This window comes from Paralichthys olivaceus, chromosome 6 (assembly GCF_024713975.1).
Source record: "Paralichthys olivaceus isolate ysfri-2021 chromosome 6, ASM2471397v2, whole genome shotgun sequence".
In the NCBI taxonomy this organism is placed as follows: Eukaryota; Metazoa; Chordata; class Actinopteri; order Pleuronectiformes; family Paralichthyidae; genus Paralichthys; species Paralichthys olivaceus.
Window position 1 is genome coordinate 26985135 of NC_091098.1, and position 19182 is coordinate 27004316.

General features: G+C 44.2%; 1 protein-coding gene across 6 annotated transcripts in view; it reads left to right on the forward strand.

Moving 5' to 3' along the window:
- LOC109646368 (protein NDRG3-like) overlaps window positions 1–19182 on the forward strand; it is a 73732-nt gene that overhangs the window by 3279 nt on the left and 51271 nt on the right. The window lies entirely within an intron of this gene.

Consider the following 19182-nt stretch of genomic DNA (forward strand, 5'->3'; position numbering starts at 1 on the left):
CAAGATATTCTTCAATAACTTTTTTTCTGAAGGTCATAGAGACTTGGAAGTTGGTTCCATCTCCACTAATGTGCCTATGCCCGATCCATTGGGACCATCCCCGAGCTTCTACGACCTTCGGAAATGGTGAAACCACCAAATCTCCCAAAAAAAGTACGAGATATTTTTGAATAACTTTTTTTCTGAAAGTCATAGAGACTTGGGCATTTCGGGATTAATGAAGGGTAGCCTGCCACGCGACCACACCGAATTTCAGCACGTTTCGAGCAAGCAGCGCAAAGTTATTCACCCTATGGTGAATAAGGGTTAGGCTTGCAATGAGGGTTAGGGTTAGGGTTGTGGTTAGGGTTAGGGTTAGGGTTGTGGTTAGGGAAGAATGCCCATTGGAGATCAAGATATTCTTCAATAACTTTCTTTCTGAAGGTCATAGAGACTTGGAAGTTGGTTCCATCTCCACTAATGTGGGTATGCCCGATCCATTGGTACCACCCCCGAGCTCCTACGACCTTTGGAAGGGGTAGGGTTAAGGTTGTGATCAGTGTTTGATTTTTGGGTTGTGATTAGGGTTAGGGTTAGGGATGAAAACCCATTGGAGATCAAGATATTCTTCAATAACTTTTTTTCTGAAGGTCATAGAGACTTGGAAGTTGGTTCCATCTCCACTAATGTGCCTATGCCCGATCCATTGGGACCATCCCCGAGCTTCTACGACCTTCGGAAATGGTGAAACCACCAAATCTCCCAAAAAAAGTACGAGATATTTTTGAATAACTTTTTTTCTGAAAGTCATAGAGACTTGGGCATTTCGGGATTAATGAAGGGTAGCCTGCCACGCGACCACACCGAATTTCAGCACGTTTCGAGCAAGCAGCGCGAAGTTATTCACCCTATGGTGAATAAGGGTTAGGCTTGCAATGAGGGTTAGGGTTGTGGTTAGGGTTAGGGTTGTGATTAGGGTTAGGGAAGAATGCCCATTGGAGATCAAGATATTCTTCAATAACTTTCTTTCTGAAGGTCATAGAGACTTGGAAGTTGGTTCCATCTCCACTAATGTGGGTATGCCCGATCCATTGGTACCACCCCCGAGCTCCTACGACCTTTGGAAGGGTTAGGGTTAAGGTTGTGATCAGTGTTTGATTTTTGGGTTGTGATTAGGGTTAGGGTTAGGAATGAAAACCCATTGGAGATCAAGATATTCTTCAATAACTTTTTTTCTGAAGGTCATAGAGACTTGGAAGTTGGTTCCATCTCCACTAATGTGGCTATGCCCGATCCATTGGGACCATCCCCGAGCTTCTACGACCTTCGGAAATGGTGAAACCACCAAATCTCCCAAAAAAAGTACGAGATATTTTTGAATAACTTTTTTTCTGAAAGTCATAGAGACTTGGGCATTTCGGGATTAATGAAGGGTAGCCTGCCACGCGACCACACCGAATTTCAGCACGTTTCGAGCAAGCAGCGCGAAGTTATTCACCCTATGGTGAATAAGGGTTAGGCTTGCAATGAGGGTTAGGGTTGTGGTTAGGGTTAGGGTTAGGGTTAGGGTTGTGATTACGGTTAGGGAAGAATGCCCATTGGAGATCAAGATATTCTTCAATAACTTTCTTTCTGAAGGTCATAGAGACTTGGAAGTTGGTTCCATCTCCACTAATGTGGGTATGCCCGATCCATTGGTACCACCCCCGAGCTCCTACGACCTTTGGAAGGGTTAGGGTTAAGGTTGTGATCAGTGTTTGATTTTTGGGTTGTGATTAGGGTTAGGGTTAGGAATGAAAACCCATTGGAGATCAAGATATTCTTCAATAACTTTTTTTCTGAAGGTCATAGAGACTTGGAAGTTGGTTCCATCTCCACTAATGTGCCTATGCCCGATCCATTGGGACCATCCCCGAGCTTCTACGACCTTCGGAAATGGTGAAACCACCAAATCTCCCAAAAAAAGTACGAGATATTTTTGAATAACTTTTTTTCTGAAAGTCATAGAGACTTGGGCATTTCGGGATTAATGAAGGGTAGCCTGCCACGCGACCACACCGAATTTCAGCACGTTTCGAGCAAGCAGCGCAAAGTTATTCACCCTATGGTGAATAAGGGTTAGGCTTGCAATGAGGGTTAGGGTTAGGGTTGTGGTTAGGGTTAGGGTTAGGGTTGTGGTTAGGGAAGAATGCCCATTGGAGATCAAGATATTCTTCAATAACTTTCTTTCTGAAGGTCATAGAGACTTGGAAGTTGGTTCCATCTCCACTAATGTGGGTATGCCCGATCCATTGGTACCACCCCCGAGCTCCTACGACCTTTGGAAGGGGTAGGGTTAAGGTTGTGATCAGTGTTTGATTTTTGGGTTGTGATTAGGGTTAGGGTTAGGGATGAAAACCCATTGGAGATCAAGATATTCTTCAATAACTTTTTTTCTGAAGGTCATAGAGACTTGGAAGTTGGTTCCATCTCCACTAATGTGCCTATGCCCGATCCATTGGGACCATCCCCGAGCTTCTACGACCTTCGGAAATGGTGAAACCACCAAATCTCCCAAAAAAAGTACGAGATATTTTTGAATAACTTTTTTTCTGAAAGTCATAGAGACTTGGGCATTTCGGGATTAATGAAGGGTAGCCTGCCACGCGACCACACCGAATTTCAGCACGTTTCGAGCAAGCAGCGCGAAGTTATTCACCCTATGGTGAATAAGGGTTAGGCTTGCAATGAGGGTTAGGGTTGTGGTTAGGGTTAGGGTTGTGATTAGGGTTAGGGAAGAATGCCCATTGGAGATCAAGATATTCTTCAATAACTTTCTTTCTGAAGGTCATAGAGACTTGGAAGTTGGTTCCATCTCCACTAATGTGGGTATGCCCGATCCATTGGTACCACCCCCGAGCTCCTACGACCTTTGGAAGGGTTAGGGTTAAGGTTGTGATCAGTGTTTGATTTTTGGGTTGTGATTAGGGTTAGGGTTAGGAATGAAAACCCATTGGAGATCAAGATATTCTTCAATAACTTTTTTTCTGAAGGTCATAGAGACTTGGAAGTTGGTTCCATCTCCACTAATGTGGCTATGCCCGATCCATTGGGACCATCCCCGAGCTTCTACGACCTTCGGAAATGGTGAAACCACCAAATCTCCCAAAAAAAGTACGAGATATTTTTGAATAACTTTTTTTCTGAAAGTCATAGAGACTTGGGCATTTCGGGATTAATGAAGGGTAGCCTGCCACGCGACCACACCGAATTTCAGCACGTTTCGAGCAAGCAGCGCGAAGTTATTCACCCTATGGTGAATAAGGGTTAGGCTTGCAATGAGGGTTAGGGTTGTGGTTAGGGTTAGGGTTAGGGTTAGGGTTGTGATTACGGTTAGGGAAGAATGCCCATTGGAGATCAAGATATTCTTCAATAACTTTCTTTCTGAAGGTCATAGAGACTTGGAAGTTGGTTCCATCTCCACTAATGTGGGTATGCCCGATCCATTGGTACCACCCCCGAGCTCCTACGACCTTTGGAAGGGTTAGGGTTAAGGTTGTGATCAGTGTTTGATTTTTGGGTTGTGATTAGGGTTAGGGTTAGGAATGAAAACCCATTGGAGATCAAGATATTCTTCAATAACTTTTTTTCTGAAGGTCATAGAGACTTGGAAGTTGGTTCCATCTTTACTAATGTGCCTATGCCCGATCCATTGGGACCATCCCCGAGCTTCTACGACCTTCGGAAATGGTGAAACCACCAAATCTCCCAAAAAAAGTACGAGATATTTTTGAATAACTTTTTTTCTGAAAGTCATAGAGACTTGGGCATTTCGGGATTAATGAAGGGTAGCCTGCCACGCGACCACACCGAATTTCAGCACGTTTCGAGCAAGCAGCGCAAAGTTATTCACCCTATGGTGAATAAGGGTTAGGCTTGCAATGAGGGTTAGGGTTAGGGTTGTGGTTAGGGTTAGGGTTAGGGTTGTGGTTAGGGAAGAATGCCCATTGGAGATCAAGATATTCTTCAATAACTTTCTTTCTGAAGGTCATAGAGACTTGGAAGTTGGTTCCATCTCCACTAATGTGGGTATGCCCGATCCATTGGTACCACCCCCGAGCTCCTACGACCTTTGGAAGGGGTAGGGTTAAGGTTGTGATCAGTGTTTGATTTTTGGGTTGTGATTAGGGTTAGGGTTAGGGATGAAAACCCATTGGAGATCAAGATATTCTTCAATAACTTTTTTTCTGAAGGTCATAGAGACTTGGAAGTTGGTTCCATCTCCACTAATGTGCCTATGCCCGATCCATTGGGACCATCCCCGAGCTTCTACGACCTTCGGAAATGGTGAAACCACCAAATCTCCCAAAAAAAGTACGAGATATTTTTGAATAACTTTTTTTCTGAAAGTCATAGAGACTTGGGCATTTCGGGATTAATGAAGGGTAGCCTGCCACGTGACCACACCGAATTTCAGCACGTTTCGAGCAAGCAGCGTGAAGTTATTCACCCTATGGTGAATAAGGGTTAGGCTTGCAATGAGGGTTAGGGTTAGGGTTGTGATTAGGGTTAGGGTTAGGGTTAGGGTTGTGATTAGGGTTAGGGAAGAATGCCCATTGGAGATCAAGATATTCTTCAATAACTTTCTTTCTGAAGGTCATAGAGACTTGGAAGTTGGTTCCATCTCCACTAATGTGGGTATGCCCGATCCATTGGTACCACCCCCGAGCTCCTACGACCTTTGGAAGGGTTAGGGTTAAGGTTGTGATCAGTGTTTGATTTTTGGGTTGTGATTAGGGTTAGGGTTAGGAATGAAAACCCATTGGAGATCAAGATATTCTTCAATAACTTTTTTTCTGAAGGTCATAGAGACTTGGAAGTTGGTTCCATCTCCACTAATGTGGCTATGCCCGATCCATTGGGACCATCCCCGAGCTTCTACGACCTTCGGAAATGGTGAAACCACCAAATCTCCCAAAAAAAGTACGAGATATTTTTGAATAACTTTTTTTCTGAAAGTCATAGAGACTTGGGCATTTCGGGATTAATGAAGGGTAGCCTGCCACGCGACCACACCGAATTTCAGCACGTTTCGAGCAAGCAGCGCGAAGTTATTCACCCTATGGTGAATAAGGGTTAGGCTTGCAATGAGGGTTAGGGTTAGGGTTAGGGTTGTGGTTAGGGTTAGGGTTAGGGTTAGGGTTAGGGTTGTGATTAGGGTTGGGGAAGAATGCCCATTGGAGATCAAGATATTCCTCAATAACTTTCTTTCTGAAGGTCATAGAGACTTGGAAGTTGGTTCCATCTCCACTAATGTGGGTATGCCCGATCCATTGGTACCACCCCCGAGCTCCTACGACCTTTGGAAGGGGTAGGGTTAAGGTTGTGATCAGTGTTTGATTTTTGGGTTGTGATTAGGGTTAGGGTTAGGGATGAAAACCCATTGGAGATCAAGATATTCTTCAATAACTTTTTTTCTGAAGGTCATAGAGACTTGGAAGTTGGTTCCATCTCCACTAATGTGGCTATGCCCGATCCATTGGGACCATCCCCGAGCTTCTACGACCTTCGGAAATGGTGAAACCACCAAATCTCCCAAAAAAAGTACGAGATATTTTTGAATAACTTTTTTTCTGAAAGTCATAGAGACTTGGGCATTTCGGGATTAATGAAGGGTAGCCTGCCACGTGACCACACCGAATTTCAGCACGTTTCGAGCAAGCAGCGTGAAGTTATTCACCCTATGGTGAATAAGGGTTAGGCTTGCAATGAGGGTTAGGGTTAGGGTTGTGGTTAGGGTTAGGGTTAGGGTTGTGGTTAGGGAAGAATGCCCATTGGAGATCAAGATATTCTTCAATAACTTTCTTTCTGAAGGTCATAGAGACTTGGAAGTTGGTTCCATCTCCACTAATGTGGGTATGCCCGATCCATTGGTACCACCCCCGAGCTCCTACGACCTTTGGAAGGGGTAGGGTTAAGGTTGTGATCAGTGTTTGATTTTTGGGTTGTGATTAGGGTTAGGGTTAGGGATGAAAACCCATTGGAGATCAAGATATTCTTCAATAACTTTTTTTCTGAAGGTCATAGAGACTTGGAAGTTGGTTCCATCTCCACTAATGTGCCTATGCCCGATCCATTGGGACCATCCCCGAGCTTCTACGACCTTCGGAAATGGTGAAACCACCAAATCTCCCAAAAAAAGTACGAGATATTTTTGAATAACTTTTTTTCTGAAAGTCATAGAGACTTGGGCATTTCGGGATTAATGAAGGGTAGCCTGCCACGTGACCACACCGAATTTCAGCACGTTTCGAGCAAGCAGCGTGAAGTTATTCACCCTATGGTGAATAAGGGTTAGGCTTGCAATGAGGGTTAGGGTTAGGGTTGTGATTAGGGTTAGGGTTAGGGTTAGGGTTGTGATTAGGGTTAGGGAAGAATGCCCATTGGAGATCAAGATATTCTTCAATAACTTTCTTTCTGAAGGTCATAGAGACTTGGAAGTTGGTTCCATCTCCACTAATGTGGGTATGCCCGATCCATTGGTACCACCCCCGAGCTCCTACGACCTTTGGAAGGGTTAGGGTTAAGGTTGTGATCAGTGTTTGATTTTTGGGTTGTGATTAGGGTTAGGGTTAGGAATGAAAACCCATTGGAGATCAAGATATTCTTCAATAACTTTTTTTCTGAAGGTCATAGAGACTTGGAAGTTGGTTCCATCTCCACTAATGTGGCTATGCCCGATCCATTGGGACCATCCCCGAGCTTCTACGACCTTCGGAAATGGTGAAACCACCAAATCTCCCAAAAAAAGTACGAGATATTTTTGAATAACTTTTTTTCTGAAAGTCATAGAGACTTGGGCATTTCGGGATTAATGAAGGGTAGCCTGCCACGCGACCACACCGAATTTCAGCACGTTTCGAGCAAGCAGCGCGAAGTTATTCACCCTATGGTGAATAAGGGTTAGGCTTGCAATGAGGGTTAGGGTTAGGGTTAGGGTTGTGGTTAGGGTTAGGGTTAGGGTTAGGGTTAGGGTTGTGATTAGGGTTGGGGAAGAATGCCCATTGGAGATCAAGATATTCCTCAATAACTTTCTTTCTGAAGGTCATAGAGACTTGGAAGTTGGTTCCATCTCCACTAATGTGGGTATGCCCGATCCATTGGTACCACCCCCGAGCTCCTACGACCTTTGGAAGGGGTAGGGTTAAGGTTGTGATCAGTGTTTGATTTTTGGGTTGTGATTAGGGTTAGGGTTAGGGATGAAAACCCATTGGAGATCAAGATATTCTTCAATAACTTTTTTTCTGAAGGTCATAGAGACTTGGAAGTTGGTTCCATCTCCACTAATGTGGCTATGCCCGATCCATTGGGACCATCCCCGAGCTTCTACGACCTTCGGAAATGGTGAAACCACCAAATCTCCCAAAAAAAGTACGAGATATTTTTGAATAACTTTTTTTCTGAAAGTCATAGAGACTTGGGCATTTCGGGATTAATGAAGGGTAGCCTGCCACGTGACCACACCGAATTTCAGCACGTTTCGAGCAAGCAGCGTGAAGTTATTCACCCTATGGTGAATAAGGGTTAGGCTTGCAATGAGGGTTAGGGTTAGGGTTGTGATTAGGGTTAGGGTTAGGGTTAGGGTTGTGATTAGGGTTAGGGAAGAATGCCCATTGGAGATCAAGATATTCTTCAATAACTTTCTTTCTGAAGGTCATAGAGACTTGGAAGTTGGTTCCATCTCCACTAATGTGGGTATGCCCGATCCATTGGTACCACCCCCGAGCTCCTACGACCTTTGGAAGGGTTAGGGTTAAGGTTGTGATCAGTGTTTGATTTTTGGGTTGTGATTAGGGTTAGGGTTAGGAATGAAAACCCATTGGAGATCAAGATATTCTTCAATAACTTTTTTTCTGAAGGTCATAGAGACTTGGAAGTTGGTTCCATCTCCACTAATGTGGCTATGCCCGATCCATTGGGACCATCCCCGAGCTTCTACGACCTTCGGAAATGGTGAAACCACCAAATCTCCCAAAAAAAGTACGAGATATTTTTGAATAACTTTTTTTCTGAAAGTCATAGAGACTTGGGCATTTCGGGATTAATGAAGGGTAGCCTGCCACGCGACCACACCGAATTTCAGCACGTTTCGAGCAAGCAGCGCGAAGTTATTCACCCTATGGTGAATAAGGGTTAGGCTTGCAATGAGGGTTAGGGTTAGGGTTAGGGTTGTGGTTAGGGTTAGGGTTAGGGTTAGGGTTGTGATTAGGGTTAGGGATGAAAACCCATTGGAGATCAAGATATTCTTCAATAACTTTTTTTCTGAAGGTCATAGAGACTTGGAAGTTGGTTCCATCTCCACTAATGTGGCTATGCCCGATCCATTGGGACCATCCCCGAGCTTCTACGACCTTCGGAAATGGTGAAACCACCAAATCTCCCAAAAAAAGTACGAGATATTTTTGAATAACTTTTTTTCTGAAAGTCATAGAGACTTGGGCATTTCGGGATTAATGAAGGGTAGCCTGCCACGCGACCACACCGAATTTCAGCACGTTTCGAGCAAGCAGCGTGAAGTTATTCACCCTATGGTGAATAAGGGTTAGGCTTGCAATGAGGGTTAGGGTTAGGGTTGTGATTAGGGTTAGGGTTAGGGTTAGGGTTGTGATTAGGGTTAGGGAAGAATGCCCATTGGAGATCAAGATATTCTTCAATAACTTTCTTTCTGAAGGTCATAGAGACTTGGAAGTTGGTTCCATCTCCACTAATGTGGGTATGCCCGATCCATTGGTACCACCCCCGAGCTCCTACGACCTTTGGAAGGGGTAGGGTTAAGGTTGTGATCAGTGTTTGATTTTTGGGTTGTGATTAGGGTTAGGGTTAGGAATGAAAACCCATTGGAGATCAAGATATTCTTCAATAACTTTTTTTCTGAAGGTCATAGAGACTTGGAAGTTGGTTCCATCTCCACTAATGTGGCTATGCCCGATCCATTGGGACCATCCCCGAGCTTCTACGACCTTCGGAAATGGTGAAACCACCAAATCTCCCAAAAAAAGTACGAGATATTTTTGAATAACTTTTTTTCTGAAAGTCATAGAGACTTGGGCATTTCGGGATTAATGAAGGGTAGCCTGCCACGCGACCACACCGAATTTCAGCACGTTTCGAGCAAGCAGCGCAAAGTTATTCACCCTATGGTGAATAAGGGTTAGGCTTGCAATGAGGGTTAGGGTTAGGGTTGTGATTAGGGTTAGGGTTAGGGTTAGGGTTGTGATTAGGGTTAGGGAAGAATGCCCATTGGAGATCAAGATATTCTTCAATAACTTTCTTTCTGAAGGTCATAGAGACTTGGAAGTTGGTTCCATCTCCACTAATGTGGGTATGCCCGATCCATTGGTACCACCCCCGAGCTCCTACGACCTTTGGAAGGGTTAGGGTTAAGGTTGTGATCAGTGTTTGATTTTTGGGTTGTGATTAGGGTTAGGGTTAGGAATGAAAACCCATTGGAGATCAAGATATTCTTCAATAACTTTTTTTCTGAAGGTCATAGAGACTTGGAAGTTAGTTCCATCTCCACTAATGTGGCTATGCCCGATCCATTGGGACCATCCCCGAGCTTCTACGACCTTCGGAAATGGTGAAACCACCAAATCTCCCAAAAAAAGTATGAGATATTTTTTAATAACTTTTTTTCTGAAAGTCATAGAGACTTGGGCATTTCGGGATTAATGAAGGGTAGCCTGCCACGTGACCACACCGAATTTCAGCACGTTTCGAGCAAGCAGCGTGAAGTTATTCACCCTATGGTGAATAAGGGTTAGGCTTGCAATGAGGGTTAGGGTTAGGGTTGTGATTAGGGTTAGGGTTAGGGTTAGGGTTGTGATTAGGGTTAGGGAAGAATGCCCATTGGAGATCAAGATATTCTTCAATAACTTTCTTTCTGAAGGTCATAGAGACTTGGAAGTTGGTTCCATCTCCACTAATGTGGGTATGCCCGATCCATTGGTACCACCCCCGAGCTCCTACGACCTTTGGAAGGGGTAGGGTTAAGGTTGTGATCAGTGTTTGATTTTTGGGTTGTGATTAGGGTTAGGGTTAGGGATGAAAACCCATTGGAGATCAAGATATTCTTCAATAACTTTTTTTCTGAAGGTCATAGAGACTTGGAAGTTGGTTCCATCTCCACTAATGTGGGTATGCCCGATCCATTGGTACCACCCCCGAGCTCCTACGACCTTTGGAAGGGGTAGGGTTAAGGTTGTGATCAGTGTTTGATTTTTGGGTTGTGATTAGGGTTAGGGTTAGGGATGAAAACCCATTGGAGATCAAGATATTCTTCAATAACTTTTTTTCTGAAGGTCATAGAGACTTGGAAGTTGGTTCCATCTCCACTAATGTGGCTATGCCCGATCCATTGGGACCATCCCCGAGCTTCTACGACCTTCGGAAATGGTGAAACCACCAAATCTCCCCAAAAAAGTACGAGATATTTTTGAATAACTTTTTTTCTGAAAGTCATAGAGACTTGGGCATTTCGGGATTAATGAAGGGTAGCCTGCCACGCGACCACACCGAATTTCAGCACGTTTCGAGCAAGCAGCGCGAAGTTATTCACCCTATGGTGAATAAGGGTTACGCTTGCAATGAGGGTTAGGGTTAGGGTTAGGGTTGTGATTAGGGTTAGGGAAGAATGCCCATTGGAGATCAAGATATTCTTCAATAACTTTCTTTCTGAAGGTCATAGAGACTTGGAAGTTGGTTCCATCTCCACTAATGTGGGTATGCCCGATCCATTGGTACCACCCCCGAGCTCCTACGACCTTTGGAAGGGGTAGGGTTAAGGTTGTGATCAGTGTTTGATTTTTGGGTTGTGATTAGGGTTAGGGTTAGGGATGAAAACCCATTGGAGATCAAGATATTCTTCAATAACTTTTTTTCTGAAGGTCATAGAGACTTGGAAGTTGGTTCCATCTCCACTAATGTGGCTATGCCCGATCCATTGGGACCATCCCCGAGCTTCTACGACCTTCGGAAATGGTGAAACCACCAAATCTCCCAAAAAAAGTACGAGATATTTTTGAATAACTTTTTTTCTGAAAGTCATAGAGACTTGGGCATTTCGGGATTAATGAAGGGTAGCCTGCCACGCGACCACAACGAATTTCAGCACGTTTCGAGCAAGCAGCGCGAAGTTATTCACCCTATGGTGAATAAGGGTTAGGCTTGCAATGAGGGTTAGGGTTGTGGTTAGGGTTAGGGTTAGGGTTAGGGTTGTGATTAGGGTTAGGGAAGAATGCCCATTGGAGATCAAGATATTCTTCAATAACTTTCTTTCTGAAGGTCATAGAGACTTGGAAGTTGGTTCCATCTCCACTAATGTGGGTATGCCCGATCCATTGGTACCACCCCCGAGCTCCTACGACCTTTGGAAGGGTTAGGGTTAAGGTTGTGATCAGTGTTTGATTTTTGGGTTGTGATTAGGGTTAGGGTTAGGAATGAAAACCCATTGGAGATCAAGATATTCTTCAATAACTTTTTTTCTGAAGGTCATAGAGACTTGGAAGTTGGTTCCATCTCCACTAATGTGGCTATGCCCGATCCATTGGGACCATCCCCGAGCTTCTACGACCTTCGGAAATGGTGAAACCACCAAATCTCCCAAAAAAAGTACGAGATATTTTTGAATAACTTTTTTTCTGAAAGTCATAGAGACTTGGGCATTTCGGGATTAATGAAGGGTAGCCTGCCACACGACCACACCGAATTTCAGCACGTTTCGAGCAAGCAGCGCGAAGTTATTCACCCTATGGTGAATAAGGGTTAGGCTTGCAATGAGGGTTAGGGTTGTGGTTAGGGTTAGGGTTAGGGTTGTGATTAGGGTTAGGGAAGAATGCCCATTGGAGATCAAGATATTCTTCAATAACTTTCTTTCTGAAGGTCATAGAGACTTGGAAGTTGGTTCCATCTCCACTAATGTGGGTATGCCCGATCCATTGGTACCACCCCCGAGCTCCTACGACCTTTGGAAGGGTTAGGGTTAAGGTTGTGATCAGTGTTTGATTTTTGGGTTGTGATTAGGGTTAGGGTTAGGAATGAAAACCCATTGGAGATCAAGATATTCTTCAATAACTTTTTTTCTGAAGGTCATAGAGACTTGGAAGTTGGTTCCATCTCCACTAATGTGGCTATGCCCGATCCATTGGGACCATCCCCGAGCTTCTACGACCTTCGGAAATGGTGAAACCACCAAATCTCCCCAAAAAAGTACGAGATATTTTTGAATAACTTTTTTTCTGAAAGTCATAGAGACTTGGGCATTTCGGGATTAATGAAGGGTAGCCTGCCACGCGACCACACCGAATTTCAGCACGTTTCGAGCAAGCAGCGCGAAGTTATTCACCCTATGGTGAATAAGGGTTAGGCTTGCAATGAGGGTTAGGGTTAGGGTTAGGGTTGTGGTTAGGGTTAGGGTTAGGGTTGTGGTTAGGGTTAGGGAAGAATGCCCATTGGAGATCAAGATATTCCTCAATAACTTTCTTTCTGAAGGTCATAGAGACTTGGAAGTTGGTTCCATCTCCACTAATGTGGGTATGCCCGATCCATTGGTACCACCCCCGAGCTCCTACGACCTTTGGAAGGGTTAGGGTTAAGGTTGTGATCAGTGTTTGATTTTTGGGTTGTGATTAGGGTTAGGGTTAGGAATGAAAACCCATTGGAGATCAAGATATTCTTCAATAACTTTTTTTCTGAAGGTCATAGAGACTTGGAAGTTGGTTCCATCTCCACTAATGTGGCTATGCCCGATCCATTGGGACCATCCCCGAGCTTCTACGACCTTCGGAAATGGTGAAACCACCAAATCTCCCAAAAAAAGTATGAGATATTTTTTAATAACTTTTTTTCTGAAAGTCATAGAGACTTGGGCATTTCGGGATTAATGAAGGGTAGCCTGCCACGCGACCACACCGAATTTCAGCACGTTTCGAGCAAGCAGCGCGAAGTTATTCACCCTATGGTGAATAAGGGTTAGGCTTGCAATGAGGGTTAGGGTTAGGGTTGTGATTAGGGTTAGGGTTAGGGTTAGGGTTGTGATTAGGGTTAGGGAAGAATGCCCATTGGAGATCAAGATATTCTTCAATAACTTTCTTTCTGAAGGTCATAGAGACTTGGAAGTTGGTTCCATCTCCACTAATGTGGGTATGCCCGATCCATTGGTACCACCCCCGAGCTCCTACGACCTTTGGAAGGGTTAGGGTTAAGGTTGTGATCAGTGTTTGATTTTTGGGTTGTGATTAGGGTTAGGGTTAGGAATGAAAACCCATTGGAGATCAAGATATTCTTCAATAACTTTTTTTCTGAAGGTCATAGAGACTTGGAAGTTGGTTCCATCTCCACTAATGTGGCTATGCCCGATCCATTGGGACCATCCCCGAGCTTCTACGACCTTCGGAAATGGTGAAACCACCAAATCTCCCAAAAAAAGTACGAGATATTTTTGAATAACTTTTTTTCTGAAAGTCATAGAGACTTGGGCATTTCGGGATTAATGAAGGGTAGCCTGCCACGCGACCACACCGAATTTCAGCACGTTTCGAGCAAGCAGCGCGAAGTTATTCACCCTATGGTGAATAAGGGTTAGGCTTGCAATGAGGGTTAGGGTTGTGGTTAGGGTTAGGGTTAGGGTTAGGGTTGTGATTAGGGTTAGGGAAGAATGCCCATTGGAGATCAAGATATTCTTCAATAACTTTCTTTCTGAAGGTCATAGAGACTTGGAAGTTGGTTCCATCTCCACTAATGTGGGTATGCCCGATCCATTGGTACCACCCCCGAGCTCCTACGACCTTTGGAAGGGTTAGGGTTAAGGTTGTGATCAGTGTTTGATTTTTGGGTTGTGATTAGGGTTAGGGTTAGGAATGAAAACCCATTGGAGATCAAGATATTCTTCAATAACTTTTTTTCTGAAGGTCATAGAGACTTGGAAGTTGGTTCCATCTCCACTAATGTGGCTATGCCCGATCCATTGGGACCATCCCCGAGCTTCTACGACCTTCGGAAATGGTGAAACCACCAAATCTCCCAAAAAAAGTACGAGATATTTTTGAATAACTTTTTTTCTGAAAGTCATAGAGACTTGGGCATTTCGGGATTAATGAAGGGTAGCCTGCCACGCGACCACACCGAATTTCAGCACGTTTCGAGCAAGCAGCGCAAAGTTATTCACCCTATGGTGAATAAGGGTTAGGCTTGCAATGAGGGTTAGGGTTAGGGTTAGGGTTGTGGTTAGGGTTAGGGAAGAATGCCCATTGGAGATCAAGATATTCCTCAATAACTTTCTTTCTGAAGGTCATAGAGACTTGGAAGTTGGTTCCATCTCCACTAATGTGGGTATGCCCGATCCATTGGTACCACCCCCGAGCTCCTACGACCTTTGGAAGGGTTAGGGTTAAGGTTGTGATCAGTGTTTGATTTTTGGGTTGTGATTAGGGTTAGGGTTAGGAATGAAAACCCATTGGAGATCAAGATATTCTTCAATAACTTTTTTTCTGAAGGTCATAGAGACTTGGAAGTTGGTTCCATCTCCACTAATGTGGCTATGCCCGATCCATTGGGACCATCCCTGAGCTTCTACGACCTTCGGAAATGGTGAAACCACCAAATCTCCCAAAAAAAGTACGAGATATTTTTGAATAACTTTTTTTCTGAAAGTCATAGAGACTTGGGCATTTCGGGATTAATGAAGGGTAGCCTGCCACGCGACCACACCGAATTTCAGCACGTTTCGAGCAAGCAGCGCAAAGTTATTCACCCTATGGTGAATAAGGGTTAGGCTTGCAATGAGGGTTAGGGTTAGGGTTGTGGTTAGGGTTAGGGTTAGGGTTAGGGTTGTGATTAGGGTTAGGGAAGAATGCCCATTGGAGATCAAGATATTCTTCAATAACTTTTTTTCTGAAGGTCATAGAGACTTGGAAGTTGGTTCCATCTCCACTAATGTGGCTATGCCCGATCCATTGGGACCATCCCTGAGCTTCTACGACCTTCGGAAATGGTGAAACCACCAAATCTCCCAAAAAAAGTACGAGATATTTTTGAATAACTTTTTTTCTGAAAGTCATAGAGACTTGGGCATTTCGGGATTAATGAAGGGTAGCCTGCCACACGACCACACCAAATTTCAGCACGTTTCGAGCAAGCAGCGCGAAGTTATTCACCCTATGGTGAATAAGGGTTAGGCTTGCAATGAGGGTTAGGGTTGTGGTTAGGGTTAGGGTTAGGGTTAGGGTTGTGATTAGGGTTAGGGAAGAATGCCCATTGGAGATCAAGATATTCTTCAATAACTTTCTTTCTGAAGGTCATAGAGACTTGGAAGTTGGTTCCATCTCCACTAATGTGGGTATGCCCGATCCATTGGTACCACCCCCGAGCTCCTACGACCTTTGGAAGGGTTAGGGTTAAGGTTGTGATCAGTGTTTGATTTTTGGGTTGTGATTAGGGTTAGGGTTAGGAATGAAAACCCATTGGAGATCAAGATATTCTTCAATAACTTTTTTTCTGAAGGTCATAGAGACTTGGAAGTTGGTTCCATCTCCACTAATGTGGCTATGCCCGATCCATTGGGACCATCCCCGAGCTTCTACGACCTTCGGAAATGGTGAAACCACCAAATCTCCCAAAAAAAGTACGAGATATTTTTGAATAACTTTTTTTCTGAAAGTCATAGAGACTTGGGCATTTCGGGATTAATGAAGGGTAGCCTGCCACGCGACCACACCGAATTTCAGCACGTTTCGAGCAAGCAGCGCAAAGTTATTCACCCTATGGTGAATAAGGGTTAGGCTTGCAATGAGGGTTAGGGTTAGGGTTAGGGTTGTGGTTAGGGTTAGGGTTAGGGTTGTGGTTAGGGTTAGGGAAGAATGCCCATTGGAGATCAAGATATTCCTCAATAACTTTCTTTCTGAAGGTCATAGAGACTTGGAAGTTGGTTCCATCTCCACTAATGTGGGTATGCCCGATCCATTGGTACCACCCCCGAGCTCCTACGACCTTTGGAAGGGTTAGGGTTAAGGTTGTGATCAGTGTTTGATTTTTGGGTTGTGATTAGGGTTAGGGTTAGGAATGAAAACCCATTGGAGATCAAGATATTCTTCAATAACTTTTTTTCTGAAGGTCATAGAGACTTGGAAGTTGGTTCCATCTCCACTAATGTGGCTATGCCCGATCCATTGGGACCATCCCCGAGCTTCTACGACCTTCGGAAATGGTGAAACCACCAAATCTCCCAAAAAAAGTATGAGATATTTTTTAATAACTTTTTTTCTGAAAGTCATAGAGACTTGGGCATTTCGGGATTAATGAAGGGTAGCCTGCCACGCGACCACACCGAATTTCAGCACGTTTCGAGCAAGCAGCGCGAAGTTATTCACCCTATGGTGAATAAGGGTTAGGCTTGCAATGAGGGTTAGGGTTAGGGTTGTGATTAGGGTTAGGGTTAGGGTTAGGGTTGTGATTAGGGTTAGGGAAGAATGCCCATTGGAGATCAAGATATTCTTCAATAACTTTCTTTCTGAAGGTCATAGAGACTTGGAAGTTGGTTCCATCTCCACTAATGTGGGTATGCCCGATCCATTGGTACCACCCCCGAGCTCCTACGACCTTTGGAAGGGTTAGGGTTAAGGTTGTGATCAGTGTTTGATTTTTGGGTTGTGATTAGGGTTAGGGTTAGGAATGAAAACCCATTGGAGATCAAGATATTCTTCAATAACTTTTTTTCTGAAGGTCATAGAGACTTGGAAGTTGGTTCCATCTCCACTAATGTGGCTATGCCCGATCCATTGGGACCATCCCCGAGCTTCTACGACCTTCGGAAATGGTGAAACCACCAAATCTCCCAAAAAAAGTACGAGATATTTTTGAATAACTTTTTTTCTGAAAGTCATAGAGACTTGGGCATTTCGGGATTAATGAAGGGTAGCCTGCCACGCGACCACACCGAATTTCAGCACGTTTCGAGCAAGCAGCGCGAAGTTATTCACCCTATGGTGAATAAGGGTTAGGCTTGCAATGAGGGTTAGGGTTGTGGTTAGGGTTAGGGTTAGGGTTAGGGTTGTGATTAGGGTTAGGGAAGAATGCCCATTGGAGATCAAGATATTCTTCAATAACTTTCTTTCTGAAGGTCATAGAGACTTGGAAGTTGGTTCCATCTCCACTAATGTGGGTATGCCCGATCCATTGGTACCACCCCCGAGCTCCTACGACCTTTGGAAGGGTTAGGGTTAAGGTTGTGATCAGTGTTTGATTTTTGGGTTGTGATTAGGGTTAGGGTTAGGAATGAAAACCCATTGGAGATCAAGATATTCTTCAATAACTTTTTTTCTGAAGGTCATAGAGACTTGGAAGTTGGTTCCATCTCCACTAATGTGGCTATGCCCGATCCATTGGGACCATCCCCGAGCTTCTACGACCTTCGGAAATGGTGAAACCACCAAATCTCCCAAAAAAAGTACGAGATATTTTTGAATAACTTTTTTTCTGAAAGTCATAGAGACTTGGGCATTTCGGGATTAATGAAGGGTAGCCTGCCACGCGACCACACCGAATTTCAGCACGTTTCGAGCAAGCAGCGCAAAGTTATTCACCCTATGGTGAATAAGGGTTAGGCTTGCAATGAGGGTTAGGGTTAGGGTTAGGGTTGTGGTTAGGGTTAGGGAAGAATGCCCATTGGAGATCAAGATATTCCTCAATAACTTTCTTTCTGAAGGTCATAGAGACTTGGAAGTTGGTTCCATCTCCACTAATGTGGGTATGCCCGATCCATTGGTACCACCCCCGAGCTCCTACGACCTTTGGAAGGGTTAGGGTTAAGGTTGTGATCAGTGTTTGATTTTTGGGTTGTGATTAGGGTTAGGGTTAGGAATGAAAACCCATTGGAGATCAAGATATTCTTCAATAACTTTTTTTCTGAAGGTCATAGAGACTTGGAAGTTGGTTCCATCTCCACTAATGTGGCTATGCCCGATCCATTGGGACCATCCCCGAGCTTCTACGACCTTCGGAAATGGTGAAACCACCAAATCTCCCAAAAAAAGTATGAGATATTTTTTAATAACTTTTTTTCTGAAAGTCATAGAGACTTGGGCATTTCGGGATTAATGAAGGGTAGCCTGCCACGCGACCACACCGAATTTCAGCACGTTTCGAGCAAGCAGCGCGAAGTTATTCACCCTATGGTGAATAAGGGTTAGGCTTGCAATGAGGGTTAGGGTTAGGGTTGTGATTAGGGTTAGGGTTAGGGTTAGGGTTGTGATTAGGGTTAGGGAAGAATGCCCATTGGAGATCAAGATATTCTTCAATAACTTTCTTTCTGAAGGTCATAGAGACTTGGAAGTTGGTTCCATCTCCACTAATGTGGGTATGCCCGATCCATTGGTACCACCCCCGAGCTCCTACGACCTTTGGAAGGGTTAGGGTTAAGGTTGTGATCAGTGTTTGATTTTTGGGTTGTGATTAGGGTTAGGGTTAGGAATGAAAACCCATTGGAGATCAAGATATTCTTCAATAACTTTTTTTCTGAAGGTCATAGAGACTTGGAAGTTGGTTCCATCTCCACTAATGTGGCTATGCCCGATCCATTGGGACCATCCCCGAGCTTCTACGACCTTCGGAAATGGTGAAACCACCAAATCTCCCAAAAAAAGTACGAGATATTTTTGAATAACTTTTTTTCTGAAAGTCATAGAGACTTGGGCATTTCGGGATTAATGAAGGGTAGCCTGCCACGCGACCACACCGAATTTCAGCACGTTTCGAGCAAGCAGCGCGAAGTTATTCACCCTATGGTGAATAAGGGTTAGGCTTGCAATGAGGGTTAGGGTTAGGGTTAGGGTTGTGGTTAGGGTTAGGGTTAGGGTTGTGATTAGGGTTAGGGAAGAATGCCCATTGGAGATCAAGATATTCTTCAATAACTTTCTTTCTGAAGGTCATAGAGACTTGGAAGTTGGTTCCATCTCCACTAATGTGGGTATGCCCGATCCATTGGTACCACCCCCGAGCTCCTACGACCTTTGGAAGGGGTAGGGTTAAGGTTGTGATCAGTGTTTGATTTTTGGGTTGTGATTAGGGTTAGGGTTAGGAATGAAAACCCATTGGAGATCAAGATATTCTTCAATAACTTTTTTTCTGAAGGTCATAGAGACTTGGAAGTTGGTTCCATCTCCACTAATGTGG